The 17,738-nt window shown below is 46.6% G+C and overlaps 1 protein-coding gene across 5 annotated transcripts in view; it reads left to right on the top strand.

Moving 5' to 3' along the window:
- SPATA13 (spermatogenesis associated 13) overlaps positions 1-17,738 on the top strand; it is a 223,616-nt gene that overhangs the window by 113,411 nt on the left and 92,467 nt on the right. Inside the window, exon 1 of one of the 5 annotated variants that reach the window (XM_070471685.1) lies at positions 2,379-2,599. The exons of the other annotated variants lie outside the window; for them this stretch is intronic. The gene's annotated coding sequence lies outside the window, so the exon portion shown is untranslated. Of the gene's footprint in view, positions 1-2,378; positions 2,600-17,738 lie in introns of those variants that run through there. 5 annotated transcript variants of the gene reach the window in all.

Below are 17,738 nucleotides of genomic sequence, written 5' to 3'. Positions count from 1 at the left end.
AAACCTCATGGACAGAGGATCCGAGTGGACTGCAGTCCATGGTGTCACAGAGTCAGACATGACTTAGCGACTAAACAACAACAACTGTATAGTACGTGAAACTATATGTAATATTCTGTGATAAACCAGAGTGGCAAAGAATATTAAAAAGAGAATAATATATATGTATGTATCGGAATCACTTTTCTGTATAGCAGAAATTAACACATTATAAATCAACTATATTTCAATAAAATTTAAAAAGGAAATAAAATGAAATATTTGATATTAGCCTTTCATGAGAGCTCTCTAAAATTTTCTATTGCCTGTTTATATGTTTCTGCTTTAAAAAAATACGTTCATTGTTGAAAATTTGGAGAATTTCAATAAAGATCCAAACAATAGCAAAGATTTGCTCATATTTCCACCACTCAGAGATAATGACCATTAATATTTTTGTGTGTGTGCTTTAATTGGCGAGCTGTGTCGCTCAGTCGTGTCCAACTCTTTGTGACCCTATGGACTGCAGCCCGCCATGCTCCTCTGTCCAAGGGGATTCTCCAGGCAAGAAGGAGAGGGTTGCCATGCTCTTCTCCGGGGGCCCAGGGATCGAACCCAGGTCTCCCACATTACAAGCAAATTCTTTACCACCTGAGCCACCAGGGAAGCCCATGAATACTGGAGTGAGTAGCCTATCCCTTCTCCAGGGGATCTTCCTGACCCAGGAATTGAACTGGAGTCTTCTGCATTGCAGTCAGATGCTTTACCAGCTGAGCTACCAGGGAAGCCTGTGCTTTAATTAATGGGCTGTTTTTTTCGTTTACAGAAACACTGAGAGGAAAGGAGAGTTGGCATGGATTCCCTCAGCTCCTCCCCTCGAGTTTCTCCTATTACCCACATCTTGCCTCATTGTGGCACATTGGTTGTAATCGATAAGCCAATACTGATAGATTATGATGAAAGAGTACATAAGGGTTCACTCCTGGTGTTGTATATTCTCTGGGTTTTGACAAATGCATAAGGACATGTAGTCACCATTTGAGTGTCACACAGAAGAGTTTTTCACTCTTCAAGAAAGCATATATAGAATTAATTTTGATGGTAAAGAATCCGCCTGCAATGAGGGAAACCTCGGTTCTATCCCTGGGTTGGGAAGATCCCCTGGAGGAGGGCATGGCAACCCACTCCAGTATTCTTGACTGGAGAATCCTCATGGATAGAAGAGCCTGGCAGACTACAGTCCATGGGGTTGCAGAGTCAGACACCACCGAGCGACGAGGAACACCACACACATTCAAAATTTAGTATTTTTATATGTTCTTTAGTTTTTTAATAGAGGTAGTTGTTCTTTGATTATAAAAGTAACACATGTTTATAATAATAGTGCTGGCACACAGAACCACTGAAATGAATCATCTAAAAGATGGCAGTTTTTAAAAGAACGTGTTTATTTTATGAATTCCATTAGGTGCACATCAGGAAACAATCATGGAAATTTTAGGGCTCCAGATCTTAGCGCTGGAGGGTTGCCTTTGCCTCTGTGGTTTTTGCGTGAATTAGTGATTAAGTCTTGAGCCACCAGGAAGGTGAAACCTGAGTGGGTTCACCCACACAGCCCACGGAAGACCTGCTGAGCGTCCTGGAGGGTGGGTAGGTTTAAAAGTCTTCATTCTGGGTTTTCTCCCCAACACCCGCCCCTTGAAAAGGGCAGCCAGGGCGCCTTGGCCTGCAGTGACCTCCTTCCAGGGCAGAGATGGGGCCAGGGGGCTGCGGGCCGCAGTGGCCCTGGTGATGCAAATGCTCCTTGCTCCCTCGGCCCCAGGCGAGGCTGGGGAGTTCTTACGGGTGGGTGGGGGGGCGAGCTTAGTGGGGCCGGGCTGGGGGTGCTGGTATGGGAGGAGTCGTTGGCTGCGGATGGAAGGGAGCCGGGCTGGGGCATGTAGCCGAGGGGAAGAGGCGCTAGGGTCGGGGGGCAGTGTAGTAGGGCCGCCCGACACGGTGGTGGGATATCCTCGTGGTGGATGGGGCTGGGGTTGGGAATGGTTGGGAGAATGGTGGGGGTAGCGGGACTGCTGCCAAGGTGGCCTGGGATAGGGGTGGGGCTGGGGGGGTTGTCTAGGGGCCAAACTGGAGGTGTGGCCCGAAGCAAGGAGGCAGAGCTGAGCCTGAGCAGTGGCCAGGGGACAGGCGTGGCGTGGCCTGGCCTGGGGGAGGTGGAAGGAGAGCCCGACTAGGGGCGGGGCGTGGGCATGGGCGTGGCCAGTTGAGGGCGTGGCGTGGCCCAACGGGGCGGAAGGAGAGCCCTGCCGGGGGCGTGGCCGGGCTGGGCGTGGCCAGTAGACGGCGTGGAGTGGCCTGGGGGCGGAAGAAGAGCCCTGCCGGGGGCGTGGCCCGGACGGGGGCGTGGCCTGGGCTGGGAGTCCGAGGCTGGTGTGCTCCGCGCCGCGCTCCTCGCGCCGCATCCGAGCCCGCCAGCCCAGAGTCGGTTTGCCGGAGCTGAGGCTTCTCTGAGACCCCGGCGTGCTCAGAGCTTCGCTGGGCCAGGAAGGACTGATCCTAAGTCGCCGGGACGTCTAGGATCGGCCGACTTCGGAGGCTCCTGCGACCGGGGCCGCTGTAGGTGAGGCTGCATCGGGGCACGGGGCGCTGGGCCGGCGGTCCGCAGCGTCGGCGCCCGGGTGTCCACTGGGAGCCCGAGTCCGGGAGCGGAGGTACCCCAACCCCGGCCCCGCAGCCTGGGCGTGAGGTTCGCTCAGTGCGTTTGCTGCGTGGCCGGGCGGCCCGGGATCGTGGGACTCCAGCCCCGCGCGCCCGGGGATCCCCGAGACTTGACCCGCCGCGGGCTGCGGGAGGGACAAAGGCGCGGGGCGCCCGCGCCGCCCAGGGGATGCGGTGGAGAACTTCTCTCCCTGGTGCCCCGGGCCTCATTTCCTGAGAGAGGCGGCGGGATCCCGAGCTGGAGGGGTGGGCTCCAGGGCCGTTTTCCTTCCACTGTGGTCGGCGTGGTGGGGGGAGTCGGCACCCCAGCTCCAGGGGTCACAGACCCGTGCTGCGCCCACGTCTGGGGAAGTCGGGTGACCTGCGCGGACGGCCACCATCTGGCTGTGCTCAGAGCCCGAGCACTGCCCTCCCCCAACCCCTCCAGGTGCGGAAAAAGAGCCAAACCAACCAAGCAGACAAACAAAACTCTCAAAACTCTCTCGGTCAGTTGCTTCCCAGCACTGGACAGTCTTGTCGATGAACAGAAGAATAACTTGAGTTTATTTAGCACTTGTTACCAAGGCCGTCTGAATTCGTGTATCACGCGCCGGTCCTCTCGTCCCGCTGCTGCGTCTCAGGTCATTTTCCGTGCCTGGTGTTCACTACCCTGTTAAATCCCTGCCAAGTCCCCAAGTTCTGTGCTCGCCTTCTCTAGCAGGCTTAGAAACGTTACCTGTTTTATTCCGCATCCCCCCACCCCCACTTCCTAACAAACACTCCTTTTCTGTGTCCCCCTTCTACCAGGCTTCCTCCCTGCAGTCTCCCGGGAACCTGTTGTCTGTGCCTCCTGGTTCTGAACCTTGTCCTCTGCCCCTGCCCCCACCCTTTAGAGTTTTATGTGACTGTCTCTTACCCAGCATTCTCATCTTCACCCACCTACCTTGGTCCCCAGATCAGCCATTCTCCTCCCACCAGGCTGCTGGTCTGTCTTTCTGCCTGAGTTCTGTCTTCTACCTACCTTTTACCTGTTTCTCCCTGTGCTTTTCCCGCCTCCAGTGCACACTTTGTTTCTGTTCCTCTGGTTGCTGATTTTTCTCCTGCATCGCCATCCCTCTGTCCATTTCTTCTCTTCCAGTCGGTCCCCTATCACCTGGCAGACGTCTTTATTTCAGAATGTTGGAAAGTGTCAGGAGAAGGGGGCAGCTTCCCCAGGACTGCTGTGGATTCAAGGATCTCCTTTCCTGCTCCTGGTTGTGTGTGTGTTCTCGCTGAAGTAGTACGACCCATAGACAAGTTCTCTGGCTGTGTTGATACTTACATTGATATGAATGTTAGGTAGCAGTTATCGAGCACTTACAAGGAGCCAGGCACCCTTCTGAGGAACGTACATGCAGTAATAGCTCACGAATCCTCACATCCCTGTAACATCGATGCATTCCTAGCCCCATTTTACAGATGGATAAAGGGAGGCTTGGAGAAGTGAAATACCAGGCCCAGAGCCCCTCTTCTCACCACACCAACTTTTGAACTCAGACATGGGTTGGGATTTGGCTTTGGAAATGAGGTCATTATTTGTGTATTTTATTTAGTCTGCAGTTTACAGCAGTGGAGGGCATAATAGCTGTACCTGTAAGGTTGCATGTGGGGAAAAGCTGTTGTCTCCCGTCCTTCAAAAAGACAGAGTCACTGCCTGGACTGGCCTCCAGCTGGCTTTCCTGAAGGGAGTGCTGGCCCCCTTGGGTACAGGAGAGCTCGAGAAAGCTTCACGCCAAGACCATTGCCGGCTGCTCCGCCCCTACAGTGAGAGGTCAGTTTCACTTTAGCTGGCCAGAGCTGCAGGGTCCTTGAACTCCCTGTGATGCTGCGAGTCTAGTTTGTTTCCATTCCATTGTACAATTTAAAGCCTTGTTCGGATATCTCCTTTGCCTTCCTGTGAGTTGTAGGAAAGTATTTGTTCTTTTGCTGATGCTGAAGCAGAGTCTTGGGAAAGTTTTCTGCTTCGATAGCTAGAAGGGACCTTATATTCCACAGATGAGGAAACCGTGGCCCAGAGAAATAAAATGACATGTCCAAGGGAGGCAGCCGGATGGTAGGGCTGGCTCTAGATGCCCGACCTGCTGGCTGCTGGGCCAGACTCTCCATGCCTGGCTCTGCAGCCTGGCGGGGTGGCCTCTCAGAGACCTGCTGTGCGGAGCAGCCAGCCGAGTGCTGCCCCCGCCCCCACACCCTTTCCTGAGCTCAGAGGCAGCAGGAGGATTCATTGAGGATGGAGTTGTCCGTGGGCTCTTTTTTTTTTTTGTCTGAAAGCTAAATATTTTAGGAATATTTGCTTCTGAGATTTGTAATGGCATACATGGGATCATAAAAACACAGAAGTATAAATTCAAGTGTTTTAAGAAAGAAGTATTTTTTGTTTTCTGGAACATCAGGCAGGAACACCAAATGTACACTGCTTTCTAGAGGCACATTGTACAATCCATGGCAGTTTCAGAATCAGTAACTGGAATGTTGGATTGCGTTTTCTATTTGCATTAGTAGAAAGGCATTAGTACTCACGTGGTTCTCTTCATCTCTGCATTTCAGATGAAATAGGGTTGACAGGGAGCCTGTCTCTGTGTTGGCCCTGCCCTGATTACCCGTCTCTCCCACTGACCTGGGACTCCTGTCTGTGCCCCCCAGTTCCCAGCTTTGCTCCGTGCTGTCCGGTTCACCTCTTTCTCCAGGAGCCCTCGGGGAACCTGGAAGGTGCTGCCTCCCCACGATTGCTCAACCATTCCGTATCTGCCGTTCTTGACAGAATCCAGTCCTGATGCCCTCAGGTGTATGTTGCATGTAATTAACTTCTCTCTGATGTTCCGGAATGAGATGGGTGGGTCTGCGTGTCCCTGGGAGAACTGATGAGATGTGTCTGTGTCCTGTGGTTTGGATGAGGACTGTGTAACTGAAGAGCAGGTTAGGTTCACAGCTCCCTTGCATAGGTGAAGGCGTCAAGGTTCATGGCTATAGCCCCATAGGACGAGTCAAGGCTGAGGTTTGAACGTGGGGCTGCCTGGCTCAGGAGACCCACACGCATGCATCTCCAGCGTATCTCCTCTGAAGCTTGTAGCTCCCTCTGCAGCAGTGTCCTCAGGGCCTTTTACGAGCTAGAAGGTTCCTGGTGCCGAGGCAAGGTGGGGATACAAAGGGGTGCGTGGGGCCTTGGGGGGTTTCCGGGCACCCTCATTCATCTCCCTCCTGGACCAGGGGTATGCTTGCTGACTGGGGGAAGCCAGGAACTGCGACGAGCCCCAGATGGACAGAGGTAGTCCAAACGTGGTTGTGGCCATTTGCTGTGGTTGGCATGTCAACACTTGTGGTCACGGATAACGCCCCATGCCTCAGCCTGTGCTCGTGATCTTCAGGTATCCTAGACAGAGGACTGTTCCCGCCCCTCTCTAGGACCTTCGAGGACCTGATTACTTGGCCAGAAATAGCCTCCGCCTGTTTCCACGTCACCATGGAAGCGTTGCGAGCTCAGCGCTGTCATTTCAGGGACCGAGTGCCTGACTCGGGACATCTTCTCTGGCCAGATCTGAGTGGGCCCCCATTCTGTCTTGGGGTTTAGCCATGGAGTTGGGGAGCTCTAAGAGCACCCCTCTGGCTAATCTGGGAAAGGGAGGGACCAGCGTTTTCCCTCCCCGACTAGCTCTGTTACAGAGATTGGCAAGCTGTCCTCAGAGAAAATAGCACACAGGTCTGAAATGACTAGCCTGGAAAGTGGCCATGGCGGTAGGCAGCCCACAGGAAGCCGGGGTCTTTGCTTAGCATCCTGGGCAGGTGCAGGGGGCGGAACCCTGATTTTACTGTCAGAGCAGAGGGGTCAGGAGGCCAGGGAGGAGGTATGCTCCTGGTAGCAGAACCTGGATCTCAGGCTTTCAGGGAAATTGCGGTTCATATAACAGGAGCGGTAAGCAGTCTTGTCATGGAGTATCACAGTTACACCTCAGTTACATTAAATAGGGTCAGGCCCTGCTCAGTAACCTCCACATACAAGGTATAAAGAGAGAAAGTAGGTCAGAGTTCTAAAACCACTGACCTGTAGGTGTAGAAACCTGTCCACTTGGGGTGTTGGGACTCTGTGGCTTCAAGAGTTTATATGCTGGATGCTAGGAACATCCCTACCGTCAGGGAAGTTCACACACTTTCCTGGGGGAGAGGCTGGTGTGTGAAAGTCCTGGGACCCATAGCAGGTGAGGGGTCAATTTGCAGGGAGGGTGTTTAGGGGAGTCCATGAGAAGCCTAGGATCCAGGAAGCCTTCCTGGAGGAGGTGCTAACCACAGCCTGGGCTGAACAGGAATGCTCAGGTTGGGGAAGGGGCTGACAGAGGGAGGCATTCCAGCCTCTGGGGACAGAATAAGAGATGGGGAGACAGACCCCAGTTCGGCGATGAGGGACCTTTAGACAATTCTGAGTGGCCCCTAGAATTGAGGGGCCCTTCATTCATTACTGTCACCGTGTGCCCAGAGCAGTGGTTCTGAGTCACTATCTCCCGGGTATTTATTAGAAAAGCAAATTCTAGGACTTTCCCCCTGGAAGCCCCCAGAATCAGAAGCTCAGGGGTGTGTGTCTGTATTTTAACACCTTCCAGGTGACTTTCTTGCATGCTAGTTTGAGAACCAGCGCTCTAGAATGTATGAAAAACAGCAGCTCTTCATTGCTCCTTCAAAGATCCTGCGTGGTCAGACCTCTCTCTGGGATCCGCCACCCACCGTCCTTGTGTTTCTGTACCGTGTACACTCACACAACTGCCTTGCCCACCCTGCTTCATTTCATCCCTACTAGTGACGTAAACTATTTCTACAACACTGCTCCCTGACATGATTTCCTAGTGTTTCAAGGTCATCAGATAAACGGTTCAGGTCCCAACTCTGCTGCTTGCCAGCTGTGTGACTTTGGGGTGGCCTTGACCTCTCTGCCTCAGTAGCCTTTCTGAACAGTGTAGATAGTGGTATTCATCTCTTCACTGAGTGGCTCAGACCTTCTTGGGTGTTGCAATTACCTGGGGGCCTTTTGGAAAGATTGATGACTTCTCCCACCCCCAAATAGTGTTTGATTGTTCAGGGGCAGTGAAGTTGGTCACAGGCTGCCATGAGGATGGGAGAGTCCATTCTTACAGGGTGCTCAGAAGAGGTCCTGGCACTTGTCAGCTGGGAGGGGAGGCTCTGATGGTTTTGTGATGGGATGGGGAGAAAGCGCAGACATTGTCGCTTGTTCCATGAATACTTGCTAGTTGTTGAGGGCCTGTTGGTTTGGGGCTCTCCTGGTGGTTCCATCCAATTCTGAGTGCATCTCCAGGTCTGACTCTGAGCCTCCTCCAGGCAGGACTGCAGAGGTCTTGTGTGAGCTGAGCACACAGACCCCCACCCCCGGCCCACCTCCCCAGCACTGGCACCGTCTTCCATCCTCTGTACAGAACAACTTGACTTTGGAATATAACCAGATTCTAAACTCATGAAGGTGCAGTGCTTTCCAGTAAGAATGCTACCCCCCCCGACCCCGGGGTTCTGACCCTGCCCTAATCTCTCATTTGTACCTAGACACCTGTTTTCAGACACACCAAACACCTCCAGACTTGGTCTTTACACCTGAACACACCAAACATCTCCATCTCTGTCTTTACACCAGACTGTCTTCTCGGATCTAAATGTCATATTATAAATTGTGTTTTTCTGGCAGTTACTTAAATAACATATGCCCTTTCTGCATACTGTGCCCTGTCATACATATTCTTTCAACCTTCATTCATTGTTAATTCAATAACTGTTGATGGGTGTCTGCTTTGCATCGAGCCTGAGCTGATGGTTTTATCCCCTCTTTCCTGTGGAAGGACAAGCATACCTATCACCGTGTAGAAGGCGTTTCTTTAGGTTTCAGTTTATAGCTGCAGCCTGCTCTACACCTTTTGGTGATGTAATCACCCCACTTGTAATAATAGAACATCTGAAGGACATTTTTCATGTTGACTCCATGGGCCTTCTTTGAACCCTGCTGAGATTAATTAAATCAAACCCCGTGCAGCAATTATCCTAAAATATCCCCACCAGTTATTAAAATCCAGTTTGCCTGGGGCTGGAGACCATAGTTAGTACTCTCAGGATGAAATCCACCATCCAGTGTAAGGTCTGTGGGTTTCTCATTTCTTTTAGTCTAGAGTCCGTCCTAGTGGTTTGGTTAAATCAATTAAAGAAACAAGAAATAGGAGAATTCATATCTCAGGTTTATGATTTGTTCTGTCTCTGTGGAAAAGTTAGATTCTGTTTTTGGTTTTGTTTTTTGCTGTGCAGGGTATATAGGAAGCTGATGTTTACTCTTTAGGTTGGCCGGAGTACATTTAAATCTGTGTTGAAAATAGAAATAATTGATTCACTCTATTTGTTCCGCTGCCCGAGGACTAAGTGAAAATCTACCACTAGGGAAACTTTTGTGTGGCCGGTACACAAGTGGCTCAGTATTATGGTAAAGACTAGCCTCCATTGTGTGGCCTTAGCATTATCACTGGTGTTACCCACGGGCTGAATAGCCTTTAGAAATACAGGCCTTCACAGGAATTGCCCTGGCTTAAATGTTCCATGAATCCTTCTGAAATAACATCCCCCAACCCCTCATTTGAAACAATAAAGGAGGAGGGAATATATGAATATCTACAGCTTCAATTATATTCAAAAGGGTTAGATTTTTTAAATGAGAAAAGTTAAAACTGTGTTTTAATTTTAAAAATATGAGGTTAAGAAATAACCCAGAATACACAGGAAAAGTCAACAGTGTTCTTTAAAATGGTCTGTTCTAAGATCTCCCAGGCATGCTTTCTCTACCTTTGACTTTTCTGAAACAAACCTAAACTCCCCAGAGTGGATTGAGTGGCCCGTCTTACTGAAGAGCCTGCTTGTTTTATCAAGTTGAGTCCAGTGCTAGATCATCCCTCTGCGTCCTCAGGCCTCTCTGCCAGGACCATAGTGTCCCGCACTTCCCAGAAAAGCGTGGGGGACTTCACCGTTATGGCCCAGCTCCAGTTTTTGGTGGTGACCTCTGGGGGTGTGTGTGTGTGTGTGTGTGTGTGTCTAGGGTGGGGCCCACACACATGCTGTGCTGAGTTAGTGTATCCTTGAGCCTAAGTCAGGTTGAGACGCCTGGCATCCCTGAGAAATGAAGCTGTGGGATTCTGAATAGGGAAAGTGGCAGCTTCTTCTGAAGATTCATTTTTTGATGAAAAGCCATGGCAAGGGGTGAGGAGGAAGACTGACTTGTAAACTTGCAGCTTGTGGAATCTGGATGACTGATGGGATCCTATTCGTATTTTTTCTTCATTTTTTAACCTCAAGGCATGTGCAATCCTAGCTCCCTGACAAGGGCGTGAACCCACGCCCCCTGCAGTGAAAGTGCAGAGCCTTAACCACTGGGCCATCAGGGAAGTCAATTTGTATTTTCAGTAGTTGTCCTCACCCACCAGCATCGGGGTCAACCATTCTGCTCAGGGTTGAGCCGCCCGTGTCCAGATGCAGCTCTTGAAATGCCATGTGCCCGGCAGAGTGCCTTGTGCTCATGGATGATGACGGTGCTCATTGAGATGGAAGGACGGGTCATTCCTAAACACAGCCGTGGTTCCAGCCATGGGGAGGCCCTTCCCAGTCTCCACTAATCCTTCCCTGCAGTCTCACCGTCCCTCCTAAATCTCTGTGCTGGGTGGGAGGGCGGTGATGTAGGGTGACCTTCTCTGGGCTCTCTTTCAGGCTAGACTTTCCTACCACCGGGGATGGGGAGCCCTGTAGAAGGGTGGAGATGCTCTATCTGTCTATGCTCTCCTCCCCTGCTGTGGGTCAGGGCTTCCTGTGGCTCGACTCAAAATTAGGAGAAAATGCTCAGGCTTAGAGAACTCGGTAGACCTTTCTGATCACCTTGTAGGAGGAAGCAGGGTTTCTCTCTGCTTTTCCTGGTCTTTGTTCCTACTCTGACCCTCATCCAAGGTGCTCACCCTGAGTTGGTGCTCGCCCGAAGCCTTCATGCGGGACAGGGATGCGCGCATGTCCTGGCATTTCAAGGCTGGCAGTGGGTGGGTCAGAGTGCACAGCGCCCTTGCTGCTGCCTGAAGGTGTGAGCCTGCGGCGCCCTGACATACCAGCACGTCCAAGGGGGTTTATCACACTGACTTCCTGGGGGCTGTTTCCAAGCCTGCTGAGATTAATTAAATCAAACCCCATGCAACAATTATTCTGAAGCAAAATGGCTTATTAAATTCTGGTGCATGCTGGATTACTGAATTTGTATTGTCCCAGTAGACAATTACAGTTTTGCTTGTTTTCTCCTCTAGGACTTTAATAGCCTGTTTTTATTTTTGTGGGTGAATACATCCAATCTCTCCTGGTTTTTCTTTCCTGCTGAGATGAGTCGTCTCTAAGGAAGGAGGAAATGCCATTGTCAGCAGACAGCACTGTTTCTAGGCTTTCCTGGAAAGTCGATTCCATAGAAGCAGGTCTTACTCTCCACACAGTGCATCTGTTTTTCTCTGGCTGGGAATTTTTTAAGAAGTCTTTGTGTCAGTTGGAACACTCATCTTCTGAGATGAAGATAGTGGCTATTTGTGCAGATCAGTCCAGGAGAAACAGAAGGTTGGCTCAACAGGAGGGTTTCTGATCCCTTGTCACCCGGACCCGGGGCAGCCACTTCTCTGTGTATGCTTGCAGGTCAACTGAAGAGACAGGAAGCACTTTGGTTTGCATTATTGAGAGAGGGTTAAAAAAAACAAAAACCACACTGGTTTCATGAGTGTTATGGCTCTTTATGTATGTCGCTTCCCTAGTGGCTTGTTGGTAAAGAATCCAACTACCAATGCCGAGGATGTGGGTTTGATCCCTGGGTTGGGAAGATCCCCTGGAGAAGGAAATGGCAACCCACTCCTGTATTCTTCCCTGGAGACTCCCATGGACAGAGGAGCCTGGTGGGCTACAGTCCGTGGGGTGACAAAGAGTCAGACACGGCTGAGCACCTGAGCACGCAGGCATGCACACACCTTTCTTTCAAACAGGAGAGTTTCTTTTATGGGATTGTTTCTAGAGATGACTAGCCATGCATATTCCACATGCCTGGTCAGTGAATCTTTCTTTTCCTCATACAGACTCACAGCTGCAGGACTCAGTTAGCTTGGACCACGTTTCTCATGGTCTTTTAGATGGAAAGGTATTTTCCCCATTGGGAGGAGCCTACAGCTTCCACCTCAGAAGGAGGGAACTTCAGATGCGCATCAGGATCCATTCCCTAAGGGCTCAGGAGGGGATCTGCGTGGTTCCTGGTCTCAGGGCAGCGGCTCTGCTGCTTTCGGAGTGCAAAGGCCCTTGTATACTCAGTGCTGTCTCGGCCAGAGGCGGAGGGAGATGGGGAAGCGGTGGCCTTGGTCTCAGAACCTGCTGCTTCCCTGTGGAGGTGCCCACGTCCACCTGCTGTTGTCTACGCAGGAACTCAGACACTTCTGGCACCTGTCCTGGGCTCTCTTGCTGAATCTGCCTCTGTTAGTCACGAGGTTTGCACAGTCAGGAAGGTCTCTGTAAAATACCCAGATCCTGGTGCCTGATTGTATGGAAGACTCAGCTGTGGTGTGTAGATAGTTTTCTTTAGCTGGAGTGACTTTGTTAAGAGTCAAAATCTGACACACAAGAGGCAAGAGTTGGCAGAAAAGAGTGGGGATTTGAGAGTTCTGTCAATATGGAATTCTATTCGTGGGGAGTTTTACATTCTTGTTAATCTTTAAGATTAAGGTTTTTTTAAAAAGCTGAAATTATTGTAGATTCACATGCATGGTATAATGCAGTGATATTTATGTGATGTGTACAACATCATGGCCGGGATATTGACATTGATGTGCGTGCATGCATGCTCAGTCGCTTCAGGCATGTTTCACTCTTTGCGACCCTATGGGCTGTCCCCTGTCAGGTGCCTCTGTCCGTGGAATTCTCCAGACAAGAATACTGGAGTGGGTTGCCATGCCCTGCTCCAGGGGATCTTCCCAACCCAAGGATCTAATCCACGTCACTTGCGTCTTCTTCATTGGCAGGCAGATTCTTTACTCACTGAGCCACGTGGGAAGCCCGTTGATCTTGCTACGTGAAGATAAATAGCATTTCTATCACCAAGAGGGTTCCTTGTGTTGTCCGTTTATATCCACACCCACTTCCCTCCTGCCCCTACTCCTTCCTTCACCTCTAGCAACCACTAATTCTTTCTGCATATAATTTTATTTCAAAAATATTGTAAAATTGGAATCATACTGTATGTTAGGTATTGCTTTGCTTACTCAACACACTTCTCTGAAGATGATATTACTTCTTTAGATATGTGTGGCTTGCAAATATGTTCTAAGTTTGATGAAGTCTGATTTATTGATTGGTTTTCCTTTTTTATGGATTATGCTTTTGGTGTCAAGTCTAAGAACTCTTTGCCTAGCCCTAGATCTTGAAGATTTTCTTCTACTGTTTTTTAAGTTTTATAGTTTTACATTTAAGTCAGTGACTCATTTGAGTTAGCTTTTGTATAAGGTGTGAGATGTAGGTTGTATTTTTTTGTGAGATTTTTGTTTGTTTGTGGTTTTTGCCTGTAGATGTCTAATTGCTCCAGCCCCCTTTTTTGTTAGAAAGGCTATGCCTTTTCTATTCAGTGACTTTTACACTTTTATCAAAAATTAGTTGGGCATATTTGTGTAGGTCTGTTTCTAAGTTCTCCTTTCTGTTGCATTGAGCTATGTGTCTCAGCCAACATCACAGTCTTGATTACTATAGCTTTGAGTCTTGAAATTGGGTGGACCAATTCATCCCAGCTTATTCTTTTTCAGCATTGTTTTAGCTTTTTATTCTAGTTCCTTTTGCTTTCATATAAATTTTTGAAAAATCTTCTCATATCTGCTAGAATTTGGGGAGAACTGGCATCTTTACTATTTTGAATCTTCCAGTCTTCCATTTTTTTCATTATTACTGTGCAGTTTTAACCATGTAGTTTTCTGTTCATGTTTGCATAGATTTCACTTTTTGAACACTCGTAAATGGTATTGTATTTTTTATTTCAATGCCCATGTGTTCATTGCTATGTAGAAATACAGTAAAAAAAATTTGTGTGTGTGTGTTTGACTTGTATTATATAACCTTGTAGAGCTCGCTGATTAGTTCTAGGGTTTTTTTGTGGATTCCTTGGGACTTTCAATGTGGATAACTGTGTCGTCTGCAAATAGGGATGGTTTAATTTCTTTCTTTCTAAACTGTACGCCTTTCATTTACTTTTCTTGCCTTATTGAACCGGCTAGAGCTTCTTGCACACTATGTTGAATAAGAGTGTGAGAGCAGATGTCCTTGCCTCTTTCTGATCTTAGAGGGCTTCCTGTCTTTTCACAATTAAGTATAATGTTAGCTGTAGGTTGTTGGCAGATGTGCCTTATCAAGTTGAGGAAATTGATCTCTCTTTTTTTTTAATGATGACTGGATTTTGTCAAGTGTTTTCTCTATCAATTGAGATGATTATGATTTTTTAGCCTGTTAATATAATGAATTATATTGTTTAATTTTTCAAATATTGAACTAGTCTTGGATTCCTGGAATAAACCCAAATGGAACCCACTTGATTGTGTGCATAATTATTTTTATATATTGCTATCCCTAGAGAAGGAAATGGTAACCCACTCCAGTATTCCTACCTGGAAAATCCCTTGGATGGAGGAACCTGGTGGGCTACTGTACATGGGGCTGCAAAGAGTCAGACACAACTGAGCAACTTCACTCACTCCACTCACTCATATTCTCTTAGGTTTTATTAAGCGTTCTTATGTCTATATTCATGAGAGATCTTGGTCTGTAGTTGGGTTTTTGTTTGTTTGGTTTTGGTAGTATTGTAGGGTACTATCTTTATCTGATTTTGGTATCAGGGTAATACTAGCTTCATACAATGAACAGAAAATGCCTTTCATTTCCTGGGTGACAAAGGGTGGAATTAATGTTAATTCTTTTTTAAACATTTGGTAGAGTTCTTCAGTGAGATTTCGTCTTAATTTTGAAATGACAAATTCAGTTTCCATAATGGTTAATATCTGTTGAAGTTATCTGTTTCATACTGTATTAGATGTGGTAGTTTTTGTTTTTTGAGCATGTGATCCATTTTCTTTAAGTTGTCCAATTTTTTATGTGTAGAGTTGTTCATAATACTCTCTTACTATCATTTTGATGTCTGCAGGGCGGGTAGTGCTATCTCATCTCATTCCTAATATTGGTATATTGTTTTTTCTATCTTTTTTTTCCCCTTAGTCAATCTTCTAGGAAGTTTGTTGACTTTATTAATCTTTTAAAAGAACTACCTCTTAGTTTTACTGATTTTTGCTATTTATCTGCTTTCTTTTATATCTGCTCTTACCTTTGTTATTGATATTTCTTTCCTTTTGCTTGCTTTGGGTTTGTTTTGCTTTTTTCCTAGGTTCTTGAAGTGGGAATTTAGACTACTGATTTGAGTTCTTTCTTATTTTCTTATGTATTTATTTAATGCTATAAATTTTCCTCAGAGCACTGCTTTAGCTCTGTCCTGTAAATTTTGATATGTCACATTTAATTTTTATTTTCATTTAGTTAAATGTCTTTTTTTAATTCCTCTCTAGATTTCCTTTTTGACCTGTGGGTTATTTAAAAGTGTGTTTAGTTTCCAGATGTTTGGAAAATTTCCTCACATCTGTTATTGATTTTCAGTTTATTCCCTTATGGTTGGAGAATGCATTCTGTATGATTTCAGTTAAGCATTTTTGAAGTTGGTTTTATAGTCCGGGATATTGTCTGTCTTGATCTATATTCCGTGTGCATATGAGAAGAATATATTCTGCTGTTGTAGGGTGGAGTGTACTATGCCTTTCTAATCCTGTCGATTAATGCTTTTAATCCTGAAATGGAGTATTTTGTTGCAGTGATGTTAATAGTAATTGTTTTTGTTTTTTTCCGGTGAGGAAAGGGGAATGAGGATTAGACAGTGAAGAATTTTAATTCATATTTTTTGGTAAAAATAAGAGACTGAAAATCCATAACCATCCATATTGTTAATTTAGGGCAACTTTGACAACCCTCCTCAAGGGGAGGATAGAGTTTATATTCTCTATTGGAAATGTGGTACCAGAGGACCATTTCATTACACTGTTGTGTTAGGATTAGAAAGTTTGACGAAAACCATATCCTAGATCTCAATCAAAATTAGAGGTCAGATAGCTGGAGTTGCTGACCAGGACTGGAGGTATTTCAAGATTGGTTAGGTTTCTTCTTGTTGATTAGTATTTATTAGTTAACTAACTCACTGCTTACTAAGTATTCAATCTTTAATTAGATCTAGAGCAGAGTGGTGGGTTATTGATATAAAGCTATATTTTTAATCTATTCTGAAAGACATGTTGAGTAATTCCTCTGTTCCAGACGTGGTGCTAGTTCTTGAGAATATAAAAATTAACTAGAGAGACATGGACTCAAATATTTTTTATTCTCCACAGAAGAAAACCTAGAAATCTCAATGGCTTCCATAAAGACTGATTACTGGGAAACCAAAGAGTAAATTAAATTTTGAAGATTATTTTAGTTTCAGATGACACAACTTAAATTTGAGCAGCAGTATTAAGTGTACCATGTGGAGAAACTATTTTTATTACATTGTTGTAGAGTCACATTCAGTTAAAAACCTGGCATTTCTTGTAGGTCTCCCAAGTGCCACACACTGAAGTAGGTGCAGGGAGTCTGGATTTGCTTAACTCCTTTTGTACTTTTTCTTTCTTCATTCTGATTGTTATAACAATAGAGGCCAAGTATAAATTTTATACTCTATATCCATTTTTATGTGTTGTTTTTTCAGAAATAGAAGCTTCCATGTATAGTAAAAAAAAATTTATGTACTGAAAAAAATTTTTTTTCAGTAACATAACTATATAAAGAATATCTACATAAGTGCTGTTGGATTTAAGTACAAACAGATCTGGTATCAGTGTCCATACTGACGTTACCTCATGTCGTTTTGTAAATACACCGTTAGTTTAACCTGTTTAACCAGGTACAGTTACAGAAGGGCAGCAAAGACCTTACTCTATTACATGTAACACAACAAGAAGTGAGAAAATGCAGTTAAATATATCACAGTGTTTGCTGTCCTTTCCCCTATGACATCATAGTTTCCCTCTAGTATCTCTTTTTCAGATCACAAAAGCATGTTATTTCCCAGAAAACCACTTGCTTTGATTAATGGGGCCAGGCCAGTCCAAGGACAGATTAAGTACACAGGAACCTGGCGTGATCCCTGGAGAAGGTCCTGTCTTCTTTCTCTCACCTTGTAGCTCTTTAATTTCATTACTGTGTTTCCTGGTAAGTCTCTAAGAAAGCTCCATGTATCTAAATAAATGGTAGATGATTGGTTGATGAGCTATTAACGGTTGAAAATAACAAGCTCAAACTTTATTTTTTATCATTTCATTAAGGAACATCCTCTTTCTTCCTAGGATAAAAAGAAGTGGGAAATGGTCTAGGCGACTGCTTTTATTCTTTCTCAGTTAATCACAGCGGGATGGACTCTGCTTTGCTCCCCTGATTCACCGTTACTTTACTGTGACATCAAGTTCTTAGAGATATTTGGAAGAAGGAGATCAAATGCCCTTATGACAGCTTGGACGTACATCCATTGGCCTGACTGACATGGTGAGCCTTAGACAAATCAGGTGGCTTCTTGGAGCCTCGTTGTCCCTCTGTCTGTGCAGTGAATCTGGGTGGTGATGAGGGACTCCCTCCTCCCTACTTAGTCACGGGGGTTTCCACTGTCATCTCTAGTCTGTGAACTCCAGATGAGCAAGAGCTGTTGGGCCGGAATAGAGATGCAGACGCTCTGGGGAGGGAGGTGAGGGGAGGAGGTTCAAGAGAGAGGGGACCGATGTATACTTATGACTGATTCATGTTGTTGTATGGCAGATGCCAACACAATGTTGTAAAGCAATTGTCCTCTGATTAAAAATAAAAGTAAAAAGAGAATGCATTGACCGTCCACC

Source organism: Odocoileus virginianus, chromosome 8 (assembly GCF_023699985.2).
Source record: "Odocoileus virginianus isolate 20LAN1187 ecotype Illinois chromosome 8, Ovbor_1.2, whole genome shotgun sequence".
In the NCBI taxonomy this organism is placed as follows: Eukaryota; Metazoa; Chordata; class Mammalia; order Artiodactyla; family Cervidae; genus Odocoileus; species Odocoileus virginianus.
This window is presented reverse-complemented; position numbering and strand designations above follow the sequence as displayed.